The 19,680-nt window shown below is 40.3% G+C and overlaps 3 long non-coding RNA genes across 3 annotated transcripts; 2 read left to right on the top strand and 1 right to left on the bottom strand.

Annotated features, from left to right (window-relative positions):
• Window positions 1-110: 110 nt before the first annotated feature.
• LOC138976546 (uncharacterized) lies at window positions 111-3,854 on the top strand. The gene is made up of 4 exons (XR_011459062.1): window positions 111-438; window positions 1,931-2,044; window positions 2,892-2,997; window positions 3,748-3,854. It is a non-coding gene; the product is annotated as an uncharacterized lncRNA (long non-coding RNA).
• LOC138976547 (uncharacterized) lies at window positions 3,845-7,939 on the top strand. Its single transcript, XR_011459063.1, has 2 exons — window positions 3,845-3,890; window positions 4,844-7,939. It is a non-coding gene; the product is annotated as an uncharacterized lncRNA (long non-coding RNA).
• A 5,450-nt stretch (window positions 7,940-13,389) lies between these two features.
• LOC138976548 (uncharacterized) lies at window positions 13,390-19,643 on the bottom strand. Its single transcript, XR_011459064.1, has 5 exons — window positions 19,427-19,643; window positions 18,197-18,290; window positions 17,059-17,229; window positions 16,505-16,604; window positions 13,390-13,492 (listed from the first exon to the last, which is right to left on the bottom strand). It is a non-coding gene; the product is annotated as an uncharacterized lncRNA (long non-coding RNA).
• Between the last annotated feature and the right edge of the window lie 37 nt (window positions 19,644-19,680).

Consider the following 19,680-nt stretch of genomic DNA (forward strand, 5'->3'; position numbering starts at 1 on the left):
AACACATACTGACATACTCGCAACTGACATAGCAGAGGGGGGTGGTAAGTCATTTGAACGTTTAATTTCTTTTGTCACAAATGTAACTACCCATCAACAGTTGACAAACCGTTCCTTGTGTTTTTATTTTGAGATAGTTTTGTATTTTTAGTCACTGCAGCGAAGGGACATCACTCCCGCCACCTTATCTGTATCTTCTTCTGCTTGTTGCCGCAACACGTGGAGACCAGTCCAAATCGTCCAAATGTAGTGGTCATCTGCAGAGACGCCGCCGTGCCGTACAGCTTATCCTGGATGGGAGTCGGGATTCGCTTTTTTTGCACTGCCATTGATGCCAAGAACGGAGCAGCCAGGGTCATTTCAATTTTCATCCAGGAATGGCACAAGCGAGCCAAACCGGCCGATGGTCTTTCGACTCCATGGAGACAGCTGGTGAAGGTAATACTATTTTTATTCCTACATTTGTTGACGACAGAGTGCAACGTTTCTAAAATATGATCGGTGCTAACAGAGCAGCAGGAATATACGTGCCCTTGATGACTTGGTCACTTTCGGTTTCACGGTACCAGTAAAGTCGATCGAACCCCCCCCCCCCCCTTCCTTTTTGGACCTAAACAAATCTGAAAAAATCAGGTCTTGAAAGGAAGAAGTCTTGAGATGAGAGTAAATATAGAGAGGTTGTGGACAGACAAATCTGAGAAAACAGGGTCTTAAAAAAAGGGAGGGAGTCTTTAATCAGGGGATATTAAAAGTGTTGTTCCACTGTACTACCAAAAAGAGGGGATACTGTTTGATGTTACTGTAAAGACTTACAGTAACACTGTTCTCTCCGATTGCCAGTGTTTGTACTTTGTAACAGATTGTATGACCGGCACGGTTGGCCTTGTGGTAAGGCGCCCGCCCCGTGATCGGGAGGTCGTGGGTTCGAACCCCGGCCGGGTCATACCTAAGACTTTAAAATTGGCAATCTAGTGGCTGCTCCGCCTGGCGTCTGGCATTATGGGGTTAGTGCTAGGACTGGTTGGTCCGGTGTCAGAATAATGTGACTGGGTGAGACACGAAGCCTGTGCTGCGACTTCTGTCTTGTGTGTGGCGCACGTTAAATGTCAAAGCAGCACCGCCCTGATTGGCCCTTCGTGGTCGACTGGGCGTTAAGCAAACAAACAAACAGATTGTATCCTGAAATTTAGCACTCCATGTGTTAACATTTCCACTTCCAGGTCTGTAGTGTGCAAACGTGTTGTCACTGTTACAGCTGAAATGAACTAACAAGAATACTAGTCTGATGTACATAAAATATGGGAGAGGTTTGGGGTCGGGGGTGGATGGCAAGCATAACATTGATAAATGACTATAGTTTTGCAGTGGTTTGCTCTCTTGTACTATGAGTGTTAACAGCAATTGTTTATAATTTGTTACTCAACTTACTGTAAGGACTATTACTATTAGCTTTTCTCAGCAACTGCAAACAATTGTGACTTAATTGCAAGAGCGCTTCATTAAACATTGGGACACTTCTTTTGGTTTTTTTAATGGCTATAGTGTAGAAACTAGAAATGCTGAGATACATTAATGTAGTCATGAACAACAGCAACAACAAAAACAAGAACATGTTTTGAATTCTGATAGCTAATGAAACTGACAGCTTGATTAGAATTATGTAGTTTTTGCAATTGCTGACTGAGTTGCATCCTTTGGTTTTACCTTGCATTGATTATCACCTTTGCTGACAATTGACTCATTGAGTGCAGTATTGAGTAACGTATAGTTATTTTATTTCAAGTTAACTTCTGGCTCTGCATGGTGTTAATCCTACTCAAACTTAGTCAAAGTAAGGTATCATTATTTATGAATAATGTGAAGTTGAAGATACAAATTAATGAGAAAGTTTGTGTATTTTTCTGTACACTCTTGCTATTTACTGTTTCAGTGCTGAACCATTTGCTTGAATGCTTGATCAGATGATGACAGAGTGACACCTGGTGGTACCCAATAAAACTGCCTTTGCTGCTATAACTACAAGAAATTTCTACAATTCAGAACAGTAAGTGCATGAGGTTCCATTTTAAGCTGTCAAGAGTAAATCTCAGGAATAGATTAGAAGATTTAGTTATGTCACACATGTCTTGCTTTCTTGACTTTTCTCACACTCTCTTGTCAGACTCAGAGAGTGCATGATTGTACATTTTTTTTACAGTAATTTTTTATGTTCCTAATTGGAAAACAAATGTGTCATAATCTTAGTGTTTAGGATAACTATATGGCAGAGAGAATCATGGAAATGATTGGGCGATGGGGGTGTGTCGCTGGTGTGCAAGAGGGTGGGTGGGTGTGGAGAGAGTAGTGATGGTAGTCAACTACTAACTAAAAGATTACTGATTGCATACATTTAGTGTTTATTGATTTGGAGGGTGGGGGAGGAAGGCAAGCAGTATTATTACATGTGTATGGGTATACTAGTTGTGCATGTTCCAAATGGGGGTGGAGGTTGGCATGGCAAGCAATAGCTCAGTCGGTATAGTGGCCTTGAAACCGGTTGTGGGGATTTATTTCTCAGAATTGACGTTGTGCAGACTCTGCTTGGTTTCTGAATAGCTTATTAAGCCTGTGACTGTGTGCATACATAAAGATCTCAAGTTCACAGTTTCAGGGCTTGGAATTAATGGAAACATCAACACACATGTAGGAAAAACTCAAAAAAAGGAGGGGGGGGGGGGGGAGTTTGGTCCCACGGTAGTGTTTGAATGAAAGCAATCTTACTTTTTAAGAGGGTAATCTTGCAGGACTATGATTCTTACATTGGTAGTTGACTAGTGTAGTTGTGGTTTTGTACTAGTGAGGAATGTCATCTATGTCATGTGATTTCTTGCTTCTTCTTTTTGTGTGTGCAGCTAAAGATGTTGGACCTTGCCTACAGCCTAGTTTTGCATAGATCTCCAACACCGTGGCTTTACTCTGAGACACCACAGAAAACACAGCCTTTTCTGCTGCTGAAAGGTAAACATTAGGTTAAATTTGTGTTTGTTTTGATTTGTATGTTTTCCTTTTGTAGTCTATGGCAGGAGATTTGTGCAGGTGTACAAATGGTAGAGGTGTCAGAGGAAATGTCCACTTGTTACTTGTCTCTATATCAGTATATATGTATCACAAATACGCATCAAATGTACTGATAGAGACCACATGGACAATTTCAAGCACTTTTCTGCCAGGGGTAGGGTCAGCTATGTAAGAATCATGTCTTACTCTGTTCATGCAAAAATAAGGTTCTGCATTTGAATGAGTTTGAATCAGGCACCTGTGTTTTTGCTCTTGTTTGTGCCCTCTTGTGAACTGTTAACTTATGAACAACCACCCCAGCAAGCAACTCTTTACTGTTCTGAGCACAACAGAAGGGCGCATGGTCTGGGCATATGGATGGTAAACACATCTCATGCACAAGTACAGGCCTGAAAGTGGCGAGTATTTTCAATTACTCGCCATGGCGAGTAAAAATCATGTAAATGGTGAGTAGAAATGTTAATCTACTCGCCACATGCGAGTAAAGTTGATAAAACAAATGGTTGTTTTGACGAGTAAAGTTTCAGTAAATTATGAGAAGTACATGTACTAGCAGTGCTTCATTTTGTGGACTTTCAGTGCTGAAGTATGATTGTGTGGATTGATCATTTTGTATTCTGTTATTCAGATTGCCACTTGCTTTCTTTTACATATATTTACAAGATGGTGGCTGATTTGTGTGTGTTGCAGAACACAGGTCCATGAATAAAAGAACCCAGCTGGTATTCTTCATTCATGGAAAATGAAAGGAAATTTATCAGCCAGGATTCGCCACTCACTCTGCTAACGGTCAGCCCTACAGTGGATGAACAGCTTGGTCCTTGGAGGGAAAGGTAACTACTGCAGCACTTTAGAAGGGGTCTATGTCGACCAACAGTGGCTGTATTCCCTGTATGTTAATTTCCTGTACATATACAGGGAATATACTTCCGTTAGACGCCATGGAGTTACTTCAAGCTTACGAAAGTGAAAGTGATTCAATGGACGAGAGTACCAGCGAGGAAAACATAATACCAGGCTGTTGGGGGTGGGGGTGCAGATGTTTCTTTAACTAAATCCGTTTTGATAAACGGTCGAAGCATGTTTTGCTTGACTGGATGCCGCACGCGAATTCAGGATTTTAAATAGATTCTCCTATCTAACCGCAGTCACGCGCTTGGCGCAAGATTGTACGATATTATACTTCTTTACAGAAAATCCAACTGTATTCCCGGTACACAGGGAAAACACCTATGGCTATGGGGAATACACCTTCTTTTGGTCGACATAGACCCCTTCAACCTTACAATATGTGAATGTGTAGAATATTATGCTTTTGCTTAAAGCTTGTTACATATGACTAAGACAGAAATGTTAATCATTCCCTTGGTGCAAATCATAAAAAGAACAATAGCGATCTGATGTACTGTGGATCAATCGAGGAAAAGGTGTGTATGACCTAGAAGAAACTGGTTTTGAAAGTGCTGAGGATGGATGGAACATTGATGCAATATCATTTACTACATTGAACCTGGGTTTCAAACTGAAGTGCTTTTTTATGCTTCTTGTTATATATATGGTCTCGATTGACTCCTGTGTTCAAGAGACTGTAAACAACCATAAACAATCTTGTGTTGTTATGTGGTGGTGGTTTTGCTGTTGTCTAGCATCTACCCGTAATTGGCTTTATCAAATGCACCAGAAACGAGCATGAGTTTGTCGGATTAGTGAACTGTTTGAAAAACTTTAATGTATTTGTGGTTGACAGGTTGTTATTATTTCTATATTGTGTTCTTCTTTTTCTCAGGTGGGCTGTCTTCTGAAACATATGAATCGGGAGCGTCACATCTTTCTTCCTGAGACATCCCCTCTTGAAAATGGTGTGGCGTTTAGCTGAATGGAAACGTGGCAGTGTCCTGTTTTTCATAGCTTCGATGCGCGAAGTTGGGGATTTCAGCAGAGAATTTATTGATTGATTAATTAATTAGTTATTTAAGCTCACCTCACTCCTTAGTGTTATTTAGGGGGATGGGGGGGGGGGGGGTGGTGTTGGCCTGGATCTTGTTAGTGAACTTTCTTTCTGGCAACTCGCATCAGAAATTCCAGGTTTGCTTTCAAGGCAATAGACGGTTTTTGAAAATAATTCTGTTAGGATTATCAGCAGTCCGGAGGTGTAAAAATCCCTGTACTGCAGTCAGGTTTTTCAAAACATCTCGAGCACGCTCTACGCCTCTGACGGGCTGTATCCCACAATCGGGACAAACGACCAACTTGGATGTGTATGCCATGCGCACAATATGATACCCCTTGCCTTTAAAAATCAGCGGTCACGAGTTCATCAGAGTTCAGAATTTGTTGTGTAAAAGATAGCCGCTGTCAGCTAGCCATTCGTGGCTCAGGTGATTATATTTAATACAAATTTAAAAAAAGGTTTCTTATGTAGCGCACGCCGCACAGCATACACATCACAGTCAGTCGCTTGTCCTGATCGCAGGATAGCGTGAAACATGCTCCGGGAGACTGCCAATAATCCTTACATAGTTATTTAAAGAAATTGTGTATTGGTACAGCATGTTATGCATGTACTAAGATAGCTATTTGTAAATATTTGGTAGATATTTATGGTGGTGTCCCGAATTGCTCCCTCCCAATTTGCCCCATCCCATATGGTCCCCAATTATTCTTGCATTTTGCTGTGAGTAACATAACGTGTGCAAAGGCATTTGTCTGAAGCGCATTTCCAAAAAGACCCCCCGCGGGTTAGGGGGAAGAATTTACCCGATGCTCCCCAGCATGTCGTAAGAGGCGACTAACGGATTCTGTTTCTCCTTTTACCCTTGTTAAGTGTTTCTTATATAGTCAATGTTTGTACAGATTTTAGTCAAGCAGTATGTAAGAAATGTTAAGTCCTTTGTACTGGAAACTTGCATTCTCCCAGTAAGGTAGTATATTGTACTACGTTGCAAGCCCCTGGAGCATTTTTTTTATTAGTGCTTTTGTGAACAAGAAACAATTAACAAGTGGCTCTATCCCATCTCCCCCCCTTTCCCTGTCGCGATATAACCTTCGTTAAACACCAATTAAAGAAAGAATTTCCAAAAAGCATAGTTACCATTTGTTTTTTTAAATCTGAATCCGTGACTGTTGTTCTTGAATACTCTTTCGTTTAGGTTTCCAAAAATGCTGATATAAAGGGGAAGGATAGTTGAAACTGTAACCGTTTACATTTTGCTCCCAGATTTGCAGTTGTTGTTTTTACTAGGAGTTTGGACGGGCTCGGTGTTCTTGTGGATAAGACATCGGCCTCCTATTCAGAAGGTCATGAGTCAAAATCGCGGCCGCCTGGTAGGTTAAAGGTGGAGAATTTTCTGATCTCCAAGGTCATTGCTTATGTGCAGACCTGCTAGTGCCTTATCCTCCTTCGTGTGTACACGCAAGCACAAGACCAAGTGCGCACGGAAAAGATCCTGTAACCCATGTCAGAGTTTGGTGGGTTATAGAAACACAAAAATACCCTGCATGCTTCCCCCGAAAGCGGCGTATGGCTGCCTGAATGGTGGGGTAAAAACGGTCATACACGTAAAAATCCACTCGTGCAAATTTGTGAGTGAACGTGGGAGTTTCAGCCCATGAGCGAAGAAGAAGAAGAACTATGAGTTTTACTCTTTTAAAAAAATGATTTTCAAATTCGAAGATTGCCACAACAGTAGTCTATCTCATCCGACTTGAACCCTTCAGACTCCCTGTACATGTACTTGCAGTTTAAACTCATATTTTGTCTGAGAATAGTTTTCAAATGCAAAGTCCTTCAGAAAAACTGCGAGATAAAAATCTGGAGTGCTAATATCGTGTTGGTGTATCGTGTCAGTGGCCGAGTGGTAACGCACTTGCGCTCGGAAGCGAGAGGTTGCGAGTTCGACCCTGGGTCAGGGCGTTAGCAATTTTCTGCCCCCTTTCCTAACCTAGGTGGTGGGTTCAAGTCTTTCGGATGAGACGAAAAACCGAGGTCCCTTCGTGTACACTACATTGGGGTGTGCACGTTAAAGATCCCACGATTGACAAAAGGGTCTTTCCTGGCAAAATTGTATAGGCATAGATAAATTTTCATAAAAATGTCCACCAAAATACCCGTGTGACTTGGAATAATAGGCCGTGAAAAGCAGGATATGCGCCGAAATGGCTGCGATCTGCTGGCCGATGTGAATGCGTGATGTATTGTGTAAAACAATATTCCATCTCACACGGCATAAATAAATCCCTGTGCCTTGAATATGTGCGCGATATAAATTGCATAAAATAAAATTAAAATAAAATCCCCGAGCTTAGAACTGTACCCACAGAATACGCGCAATATAAGCCTCATATTGATTGGTATGTAAGAAATGTTAAAGTCCTTTGTACTGGAAACTTGCATTCTCCCAGTAAGGTAGTATATTGTACTACGTTGCAAGCCCCTGGAGCAATTTTTTGATTAGTGCTTTTGTGAACAAGAAACAATTAACAAGTGGCTCTATCCCATCCCCCATCCCCATCCCCCCCCCCCCCTCTTTCCCCGTCGCGATATAACCTTGAACGGTTGAAAACGACGTTAAACACCAAATATAGAAAGAAAGAATAATCTTTGAACAGCATTTGGTTGGAAAATGAAAGTCTTCACAAAGCTATCTTCTTCTATTTGTGTGGGTTAATAAATAGGATTTAACATAACAATGTGGTACTGGTATGGGTTTTGTAAAGTGATTACTCAACTTCTGTGAATTGTACCTTCGTGGTGATCATGCTACACACTGGGTAATTCAAGCACAGAAAATAATATTTCTTAATAATTTGGCCTTATAAATGTACTCCGTGACTGTATTTGTATATGGTGAAAAGGAGAAGATATAAAATTTGTGAAATAGGACTTCGTATTTGGTTTTGTCATAATGAATTTGTTGTTTCTGTGTGTGTGTGTGTGTGTGTGTGTGTGTGTGTGTGTGTGTGTGTGTGTGTGTGTGTGTGTGAGCATGCATGCGTGCTTATGTGTGAGTGCACAATTGTGTGTGTGTATTAATCCAGCAGAAACAGCTTCTCTTCCATACATTTGAATCATTTATATTGATACCACATGGAGACTATTCTGAACACACAAGCGTGGTTTTCTCTCTACAGTGCTTTTCCTAAAGTTAAATATTGAATTTTTGAATTTAAAAGTTTTTGGCACACCACTTTAAGATAATGCTCAAGGAAAATAAATAGTCTTCTTTTTTCATTAACGCTTTTTCTCACAGTGATGTGTCAATATCTCAGACGCAAATCCAGAGTCATGCACCGTTTTATGCTTGGGAAGCGCACTATACTCACTTTGGTAACGGTCACTGTTAGAAACATGCATACCAATCAATCAATTAAGCGAAAATGAATGATAAGATTCGATTATGTTCTTCTTTTTGTGCACAGGCGGTTATATACAAACGTGCATAGTGTCAAAAGAAATCACACACACACACACACACACACACACACACACACTGAAAGTATGAAGAAGCCCCTCCAACTTTTGGTTGAGTTTGACTGCATTACCTTGAGGAGACTGACGACACTTCACAATGGAAAAAATAATAACTTTTACATTTCAGTGATTTGTTTTAAGTACAAAAGTACAAGTGAAAGTAGAAATAAATTAATGTGACACTATCCCGTAATCACATATCAGGGTCAACTATAATCAGTCCATTGGTTTACAAAACTTTATTCAATTTGTTATCATGACAGAAACAATGCATTGTTTTTTTAAGATAACTCAAGCATAAATGCTTATTTTAAGTCATCCTGGTATGTACATAACAAAGTTTAGCATGATGGCGGACTAGATACATTTACTCATTTCAGACAACGAAAACAAACAGACAAACCTGATGCGCAAGCAATCAAAAAATGGAGGGGGTGGTAGTACAGAACTTGGTGGGGGTAAAAACAAGAAACAAAAAGAAATGGGGTACGAGAGAACAGAATTCAGCATAAGGGGGAAAAAAAGGACGACGAAGACTTGGAGCGCCAGAAATGTTGGAAGAGTGGGTCACGTCACAATAATATTAAATGCACAGAAGACACACACGCAAAGTTAATACATTTTGTGATCGGCGAAAATGGCACTAAATTACATAACGATTGGGCCATAATCGATAAGTCGAAACAAGGACACAAAACACGAGAGAAATTACGAAGAACAATTGGTCAGGCAGCATTTGTCTCATGACAGTGTCAAATGAACATTATGAATAAAATGTAGAGGCTCATGTACGGAACATGCCTGTTTGTCTTAATAAATTCTTGTACAGTTATGAATATGGTCTGATTGACATTCCGGGAATATTGCGGGATGCCTTTCAATAATATTTCAATAAACTTATAATCAGTTATCAATTGACAATAATCGTACATCTCTACACAAGGGTCAATGCAACAAATAGTGCTCAGCAGTCTCCCTTGGGTAACCGCACTCACATTTGGGGCATTCCTTGAGGTGCCGCTGACATAAATCAAAATTCAAATCACTCATACCAATACGCAGTCTGCAATTATGGACTTTTTCAAATCTATCTCCAAAATAATAATGACATGGTACTTTAAAATCAACGTTGATTGCAGTAAAGTAATTGACTGACAATTAGGGTTGTATGTGGGGTGCCTAAAATTTGAACTTTTCTTATTCCCGAATATTTTTTGTGGGCGCAGAAGCACGGGGCAAATGGTATTGTTTTTTTCTGGAGGGGGATCAGACAATATAAAACCAATTAGAGGCCGAGTTGCCTGACAGAAAGGCCAATTCTAGCCCCAGTCCATGCCGGTTACATGTAATTAGCTATGCACACATTTGAGATCGATACCCAACCTTACTGAGCATCAGTTCTTTGCGTTATTTTAATTTTCTTGTTTTTCTTTAAAATAAAAAAGGGAATGGTTTTATTGATGTCATTTTATTATGTCATTATCTAGTCAGCATAAATGACTTTTGTGGATACAGGAGAAAGTGTTAAAATGTGAAGATTTCAAGTGTGGTTTGTGGTCATCTGCTCAGTTGACCACTTAAAATGTTGTTTCATTTGATGATACGTTTTGTTTGGTGTTCCCGCTTGAATGTGACAGTAAGTTGTACAATGTTACTCTGTGTGTGTGTGTGTGTGTGTGTGTGTGTGTGTCATGTGTGTGTGTGTGTGTGTGTGTGTGCGTGCGTGAGTGTGTTTGTGTGTGTTGGTGTGTGTGTGTGTTTGGTAACCGGCTTTGTACAGCGGGACCACCTTATTTTGTCATGTATTTTTATTCATTCTGGAGCTTTATTAAATAAACTGCCCATTTCAATCACAACTCTGGTCTGGTCTTATTGTCAGTGTTGCATAAATGATTGTATGTGAGCTTGTGAACATACAAAGAAAAAAGAAAGAAACATTCTGTGTCGAAATATCTTGACTAAAAATCAGGCGGAAGACTACACCTGTTGCATTTCCTATTATGCTCAGGCAATTATAACTGAGGGCGGAAGCGACAATGATTCGTTTTCCCCCCAGATAACATTAATTTGTAGAGACGGAAAAGGAACACGCACATTCTGGAACTGATTTGTGTAAATAACTGAGAGGGTGTTTTGTCTGTTTTGTGAAACGGTCCTCACACATTTGCAAAGTTCCACAGTTAGGCAGCTGAATTAAAGCATTACATAATGCATAGTGTAAACTCTAGGCCTACTTCAAGGTCTTATTACTTCAAGATGCATACACGTGCTGTTGTATCTGTTAGTGCTTGCCGGACACCAGTGCTGATTAAAATGGCTTAGATTGTTACTAATTTGAAACTACAGTATGTCCTTTTACGCGTTGTGGCAACTGAATTTTGTTGGTACCGATGATTTATACAAAGACTTTTATCACAGGTTTCTTCCATATCAAACATTTATACTTACCTTCAAGTTCGAGTTTACCTTTACTTTCACGAGGAGAGTCTGTGTGTGTGTGTGTGTGTGTGTGTGTGTGTGTGTGTGTGTGTGCACGCTTAAATATTCTTGATTTTTGAACATAAGCAGTTTATCTGTCATGGAGTTGTGTGTGTTTTCATGTCTGCGTGTTCTTTTCCCCCTCCTTCCTCCTCTCGGCAGTCCGGCTTCAGTCATTTTATTCCTCCCCTCAAAGCAGAAAGCAGCATTGTGTTAATGTTCAGAACTTTGCCAGGTTTTTTGTTTGTTTGTTGTGCTTCTTTAATTTAGGTTTGTTGTTTGTTTAAAACACTCAAACATACGCACACATCCACACGCACACTTTTACTTTTTAAGTTATAATAAGTATTGCATTCAGCCACGTTTTTTTTTCTCAGTTGATATTCTGATTTTTGCCATTTTTTTGTGTAATTTGTTTTTGTTGTGCTTGTTTGATGTAGGTTTGGTGTTGTTTGTCGTTGTTTGTTTAACACACACTCAAACACACACTAACCAGACACACACACACACCACCACCACCACCACCACAAGAATAGGTTTACACTCACTTTTTCCTCCACGTTTTAATTTTGGCAATATCATTAACCCAGGATTGCAAAGCAGGGATCATTTGTCAATTTCATAACAACGTACATACAATTTCAGCTGGTCACTTCAATAAAATGTGCATCATCACAGGTTTCTGCTGGAATGACAGTGTCTTATCTGTCAACACAAAATACACACACACAAAATGAGTGTGATGCTGTATGCCTCCTAACAGATCCTAACTTCACCCTCCAAACCTCCCTGCAGATGTATGTTCTGTGCACAAAAATAACCTTTTAAAATATACAAAATGCAGACGACATTTCTACATTTGTAGTTGTGCTGCAGACCTGTTTACCCCCATAAGTGTTTTGGAGTAATGCTCAGCCCCAAAAATAGTAATCCTGGTACAAAAATAGTAATCATCCAGCATTCGTCGCCAATTACAACGCACATGACAACTGTGTCTGCGAAACGCAATCATGCACATATATCCATCATTCACAAACAAAACACATCAGTCAGTTTTTGTAGTCATCATAATGTCAAAGAAGATTACATCAAAAGCACATGCATCACTGATTTTTTTTCTTTTGCTCGTAGTAGGCCTTTTTCAGTGTGTCAAGAGCTTCTCTACTGTACTTGCGCTTGCTGAAGGTACTGAACTTGTCAAATTCAGGTGCACGGAGCCCCTGGGGCTTTTAGTCATACCTCAGGCAGCTATCCGTTAGAAGAACTACCAAGTTTCATTGACTTGCACCCAAAGAGTCAAGAACTGCGATTTTTTTACGAATCAATTTCGTACTCGGACCCGGCTGGTCTTGACCTATTTTTGGATCTAAATTTAGATCAGGTAGATCACCACATCATGCACAAAAAGACACGTCACTAGCAAACTATGTCAGACATCATCATGAGTTTGTATAAAACAAAATGGAGGCCGGAATCACTCAGTTGAATCGAACTCCGACCAAACACCACGTAATAACTAGGTTAATTTATGCACTCGCGTGAACAAGAAACTGTCGAGCTTCACAGATGTCGTCGTTGGGTAGTTTTGGGTTTGTTTTACTACCATAGGAGGATTTTTGAACTGTAAATGCACTCAGCTGCAACAAAAACGCAAAACGAAGGCTGTAAGCTGCACTGTGCCTTTAAGTAGCTCAACACAATGATCGCAGCCCAGGGTGCTAACACAGTTTGGAAGGTCAAGGTTTTATAGTATGCTTCACTAACGGGATCTTATAAAAAAGCTAAAACATTTACCACTGAAGAAAAACCATCTCTGAACAATTCAAAATTGTCACACTACTAGTTTTACATTTTAAGGATCTTGCCTAGTGCACATCTTTTTATTATGAAACATTTGTATTGTAAACAAAAGAAAACACAATGTCTTGTGATCTGTAAATGTTCTTAATACAGGGAACTTTATACATTGTTCAAGTGAAGTACTGTACAGCCTATTTAGCTTGTTCATTTTCTCCCTATAATCTGCTACAATTCAATAAACTGCTGTAAACTTGTGTGCCCTTAAAGTAGATTTATGTCCTTCTGTGTGGGCACCTTCTTCTTCTTCTTCCTCTTCAGTGTTCAGTGTTTGCATTTGGATGTGTGCTCTCTGGCCAAGTCTTGTTGCACAGGGGTACGGGTGGCAAGAAAAGGCCACCCTCTCAGAACGTGTTGCAGAGTCTGTTCTTCCTACCCTAGCCACAGTCGCACGCTGTAGGTGCAAAACCTATCCTTTTGATGTGTACCTTCAGACAGCAGTGTTCTGTGCAAAGGCGAAAGATGGCTGTCTGTTCTGCGTGAGTAAGATGGGGCTATGGTCTTGAATGAGCTGGTAGCTGTCTGTCTTTAAAAAAAAAAAAAAATAGACATCAAAGAAGCTGCAGCACCAGCCAAGTGTTGACTGTTTTCTTTATGCGTAACCTGGTCCTGGCAGTAGCTGTTGTCCATCTGTAAACAAGCAAGATCATTATTATAATATATTGATGGTGTATTTGTTTTACCCAAAAGACGATTAAAATAACATTTAATTTTTGTTTTAGTTATGTGGCATACATGCAGTGGAACGATCATATCTTGTGATATCTTCCCTCTGAGAAAAAAACTACTATTCAAAATGTACTTTTACATACTTTTTTGTTAACTTAGGCTTTTGAAGATCCACATCCAATCCTGCCACAATGTAGGCACAATCATAGGCTAAAATTGTCAGGGTTATTTACCATCGAACTGTCCTCAACATTCTATGCTGACACACACACATGCACACACACACTGGCACAGACACATAACTTGACTTCACTTAGGAAGGTTATGTGATGCTTAAATCATTTGTCTTGCCACTAGTTCATCACAAGTAACCACTGTGTTTATTGCTGGTATGTGCTTAAATGGAGGGATAGTCTTATCCCATGTATAAAAAAAAATATAAAAAAATAAAAAGCCTGGCAGGTGATGTGAGATGTGAGCCAAACTGTGTTCACGAAAAGCAGCCGGCCTTTAATAACACAAAGCTGCCTCTGTACACAATTCTGCTTTTACACATGCTATCCCTTAACTTGGATTCATACCAAAAATCAAGCCTGGTTTCATAGGAAACAGTCAGAATGTTGATTCAGCATTTAGAATGATAATCTTATTTCATGTACACGCCTTGGCAAATCTGACAATTAAGTAAGCAGAAGTTTTCTTCACGGGACGGATTTGCTCATTTTATTATGTAGCAATGCACTTCACTTGGTCACATACACCCCCCCCCCCCCCCCTCTGTGCACAGTGATAGTTTTAAACAAGGAATTCTGTAAACACAGGGGTGGTCAAATACACCCCCCCCCCTTCCCTCTGTGCACAGTGATAGTTTTAAACAAGGAATTCTGTAAACACAGGGGTGGTCAAAAACACCCCCCCCCCTTCCCTCTGTGCACAGTGATAGTTTTAAACAAGGAATTCTGTAAACACAGGGGTGGTCAAATACACCCCCCCCCCCTTCCCTCTGTGCACAGTGATAGTTTTAAACAAGGAATTCTGTAAACACAGGGGTGGTCAAATACACCCCCCCTTCCCTCTGTGCACAGTGATAGTTTTAAACAAGGAATTCTGTAAACACAGGGGTGGTCAAATACACCCCCCCCCTTCCCTCTGTGCACAGTGATAGTTTTAAACAAGGAATTCTGTAAACACACGGGTGGTCAAATACACCCCCCCTTCCCTCTGTGCACAGTGATAGTTTTAAACAAGGAATTCTGTAAACACAGGGGTGGTCAACTACACCCCCCCCCTTCCCTCTGTGCACAGTGATAGTTTTAAACAAGGAATTCTGTAAACGCAGGGGTGGTCAAATACACCCCCCCCTTCCCTCTGTGCACAGTGATAGTTTTAAACAAGGAATTCTGTAAACACAGGGGTGGGACTCTCTTGTGATGAAAAAAGAGGAAATCCCTTTTTTTTCCAGGGGGTTCGGGGGCATGTTACCCCGAATTTTGGTTAAATGGTACATTAAAATCTGTGCAATCTGACAAAAAAGACATTCTCCACACTCCCCAACCTCCCCCCGCCCCCCCCCCCCCCCCCCCCTCCCCCCCCCCCCCCTCAAAATTACTATTAGTTATCAGGAGTTTTCAGTCAGCACAATTTAACTCTCAAGCCTCCAGTGTTCTGTTTCATCTCCACGTCTCTCCAAATCATTCAGTCAACAAGTCATAGATATTGTAATGAAATGTGACGCGGAAAAATAGATTACTCCAGCAGAATTCGTAAGTTGTGTCCGCGGAAATCCGCGGAAAAGTCCCACCCCTGAAACAGCACTACTCACTGCATGGTGCCTTTTCCAGAAATAAATTCATCAAAAAATGTCAACTCACAACAGCAAGAGTCAGTGTGTCGATTGTTCATATGTGACAAAGTTGAGGGATGAGCTTATCCTATGTTAAAGCCTGGCCAGAACTGAGACGGTGACGAGAAGTAGTGTGCCTATAATGACACAATGCTTTCTTCGTAAGCAATTAGATTCAACATCTCAGATCTGGTCAGGCCTATACAAATGCCATCTCTCAACTTGGTCCATACAAAAATCATGAACCTGGCTTAATTCTGTACAGAGTGGGAATTTGTTTTTCTCTTTTTCGAAATCCAAAATAAGCAAAATCAGGTCTTAAAATCAATCAATCAATATGAGGTTTATATCGCGCGTATTCCGTGGGTACAGTTCTAAGAGCAGGGATTTATTTTATCTTTTTATTTTATGCAATTTATATCGTGCACATATTCAAGGCGCAGGGATTTATTTATGCCGTGTGAGATGGAATTTTTTTTACACAATACATCACGCATTCACATCGGCCAGCAGATCGCAGCCATTTCAGCGCATATCCTACTTTTCACGGCCTATTATTCCAAGTCACACGGGTATTTTGGTGGACATTTTTATATATGCCTATACAATTTTGCCAGGAAAGACCCTTTTGTCAATCGTGAGATCTTTAACGTGCACACCCCAATGTAGTGTACATGAAGGGACCTCGGTTTTTCGTCTCATCCGAAAGACTAGCACTTGAACCCACCACCTAGGTTAGGGAAGGTGGGAGAAAATTGCTAACGCCCTGACCCAGGGTCGAACTCGCAACCTCTCGCTTCCGAGCGCAATTGCGTTACCACTCGGCCACCCAGTCCAAGTCCAAATGGAGCAAGTCTTAAAATGGGAGTGAATTTACAGATGTTATGAACAAGAAGTCTGCGAAAACAGGGTCATTAATAGGAAGGAGTCTTAGATTGGGGTGTCTTAAAAGGGGCAGGGGTGGAGGCCACTGTAATGACCATGAAATAATCAAAATAATACTATCAGTCATCTTATTCTCTACCAAATTTCTAGAGGTCAAGACAATGATACAGATTATTTACTTGTGTCACTGTTAGTGTCATTCTATGAATAACAGACCGATAGAAAGAGAGCTCTGTGTCTTGTACCTGGGTTCGTGCTCAGTTGCTTGAAAATTGACTTGTCAGAGGTTCTTCTTCAGCCTTACACCAGCCTACAGCGGTAGCTTCTACTTCACCAAACTTTGTTCTGAAACAAAACAAAAAAAAACACATCTTCAGGGTCAAGCATATGTATCAAATCATGATCACACAATTAAACCTTCTTCTTTGGTCAGTACTATTGAAGATTTGTTAATTGTTTCTTGTTCACAAAAGCACTAATCAAAAAATTGCTCCAGGGGCTTGCAACGCAGTACAATATATTACCTTACTGGGAGAATGCAAGTTTCCAGTACAAAGGACTTAACATTTCTTACATACTGCTTGACTAAAATCTTTACAAACATTGACTATATTCTATACAAGAAACACTTAACAAGGGTAAAAGGAGAAACAGAATCCGTTAGTCGCCTCTTACGACATGCTGGGGAGCATCGGGTAAATTCTTCCCCCTAACCCGCGGGGGGTTGTACAAGATAATGAAATAGAGTGAATTTTGAAGTGCATTCATAATTAAAGCCCAATCATGTGGTTTAACCTACCTAGTCTTGAAAAGCCTGTCCGAGGAAACAGATCAAGCACCCTTCCGCAGACCTTCCTGACGGAAGAGTCTTGGTTGTAACCGCTCACTTTCTAAAGTAGTCCATAAGCAGTTCCATGTGCCTATGTTATCACTGTAACCAGCTCCTTTGTGTACCTGTGATCTGGATGAGCTGCAACACATAAAACTTTCATATGAACACTATGTCAAGTATACCAGTTAGCATCCATCAAACACTGACTGACTGAGGAGCATCACAAGATCTGTTCTAAGGAGGTAACAACTATTGTCACAAAGTGTTTATGATACAGCTGCAGGCACATGGCACTGAGTGGTCAATTGGTGAGGGGGGGCAGAAGTTCTGCTCAGTCTTGTCTGCTGATACTACACTTTGTGGTGGTGTAAGGCAGGGAATCACACCCCAACCACTGGCCCCGCCCACCTGGTGTCGAGTGCCTGTGGATACATCAGTCCCAGTCATGGCTGGCCCCCGGTTGACAACTGCCATGTACGTCATGTACGGGTACATTTACTTTGCAGTACAGATTAGTTTTCAATAGCAATGACATCATGGACGCACACCTGCCCAACGCAGACAAGGACAGCAAAATCAGGGACCAAACGTGATAAAGAGTAACTAATCGTCACAAACATCAAAATGCTTTGCATTTCTTGACCAGATAACAATCATTTCTGGGCAATTGAAGATTATTATTCCACCTACAGGCTATCACCCCCATGGCTGTTACTTGTAACACATTTCATTTCTTAAAATATGTTTTGTAAAGTAATACTGTAGTTAATAGATTTCTCTGAAAGGCACATTCCTTCTCATGAAAACAATTTGGCTCACCGTCTAAGATCTGGTCAGGCTTTAAAATGGGATAAGACATGATCTCTTAACTTGTTCACATACCCACAATGAACGGTCTGGTTGCTCTCTGCGCCAAGTGCGATTGTGTTATGAATAAATGCTGTAAAAGCTACAACTGTACTAGCTCATTTAAAAAAAAAATCACAAAATGTCACTTCACCACAGCAAGCAAACAGTGTGTTTATTTCTGGTATAGAACAGACACACACATACACACACACACACACACACACCAAAGCAACACAAAAGCCCAAAACATGCCTACCATCTAAATGAGGAATCCAGTTCCAACTGTCTTCTGCCAATATAACACTGCCAGAGACACCATGGTGTAGAAAGTCAGTTTAAAGAGAGACTACCTGAAAGAAAAATGATACAATAATAATAAAACACCCAGTGCAATAGACATATTTGCTCGTTAAAGGCTTACTTTACCATGTAAAAACATTTTGCTTCACAGTCTCAGATCTTGTCAGGCTTTTACTTGGGATAAGATCATCCCTCTACTTGGACGAATAGCAACATAGATCAGCTTGAATGCTCTCTGTGCAGAGTGGTTTTTGTTTGTTTGTTAAAGAATTAGTTTTGTTAGCAACACTGGTACCTTTTTGTGAAAATATTTCATCACACATTTTAACTCACCACAGCAAGCAGTCACTGAATATATAATTTTTTGTATGTGGCCAAGATGAGGGATTCCATGTTAAAGCATAGCCACATTATACTGTAGTGACAAGGCAAGTGGGCCTTTAAATTGTAAACTGATATATTGTGCATTTTGACTTCTTCATAAATTATAACCCTGATGCAGGCAGTCATCAGTACATGTAGTGGTTTAGTCCCTTGAATGAAAAAAGAATGACTTTGCAAGAAAGAAACTCGGAGTCAAAGTCAAAATACCCTTTAAATTACAAACTATAGATTCCACAGGGTTTGAAGTTAGAAAGCTCTGAAAATAACTCTGCTATTTGAAATTGACTAATAGTATTAACTTATACCGCCATACATGATACACATGTACAGACAAATGAACTAAGGCTTGTGAAGATCCATAATCCTGCTACACAAAGACACAATCATTCAGAGGTTGAAATTGCCAGGGTCATTTTCCATCCCCATGTAGCCTGGATTTAATTACTGGCATGTTTTTCAGTTAAAGAGATGTGTCACTCAGAATGACAGGAGATGGTTCACTCAATGCAGAGCATAATATAACATTGATTTCTTCATGCCATCTGATTTGCAGTTGAATTCACAGGGCGAGAAAAATTCTAGACTGTCCTCAACATTCTATGCTGACTGTAAATTGTAATTATATAATACATCCACCCTAGCTAACTGGTACACTAATCACTTGCTCTGGCTTACTTCTTTTTCCAACATAATAAATCTGTTATTTGTACTTTAGCCTTTTGTGGTAAAATATTCTCATTACCACCAGTTGCACTCACAAGCTATTGCACTAGTGTATTTTGGAAATGATCAAAGGACTTACTTGTGTTCTACAACAGCACCATGTCAGTGTTGCGGGAAGAATGAGGCAGGGCTTGGTAATAACTGAGACCTGCAAGTAAACAGAACATATTTAGAATCCCAGCATGTGTTATAATTTGTGTATATTTATATTATAAGGTCTTACATTGCAATAACAAACACACACACACACACATGCACACACTCATTCAATGTGCTCTATGTGCTAAGAATAAGAGTGATTGTTTAATGAATTAACGCTGAAGAAGCTACTAC

The sequence above is a fragment of the Littorina saxatilis genome, linkage group LG9, assembly GCF_037325665.1.
Source record: "Littorina saxatilis isolate snail1 linkage group LG9, US_GU_Lsax_2.0, whole genome shotgun sequence".
Lineage (NCBI taxonomy): Eukaryota > Metazoa > Mollusca > Gastropoda > Littorinimorpha > Littorinidae > Littorina > Littorina saxatilis.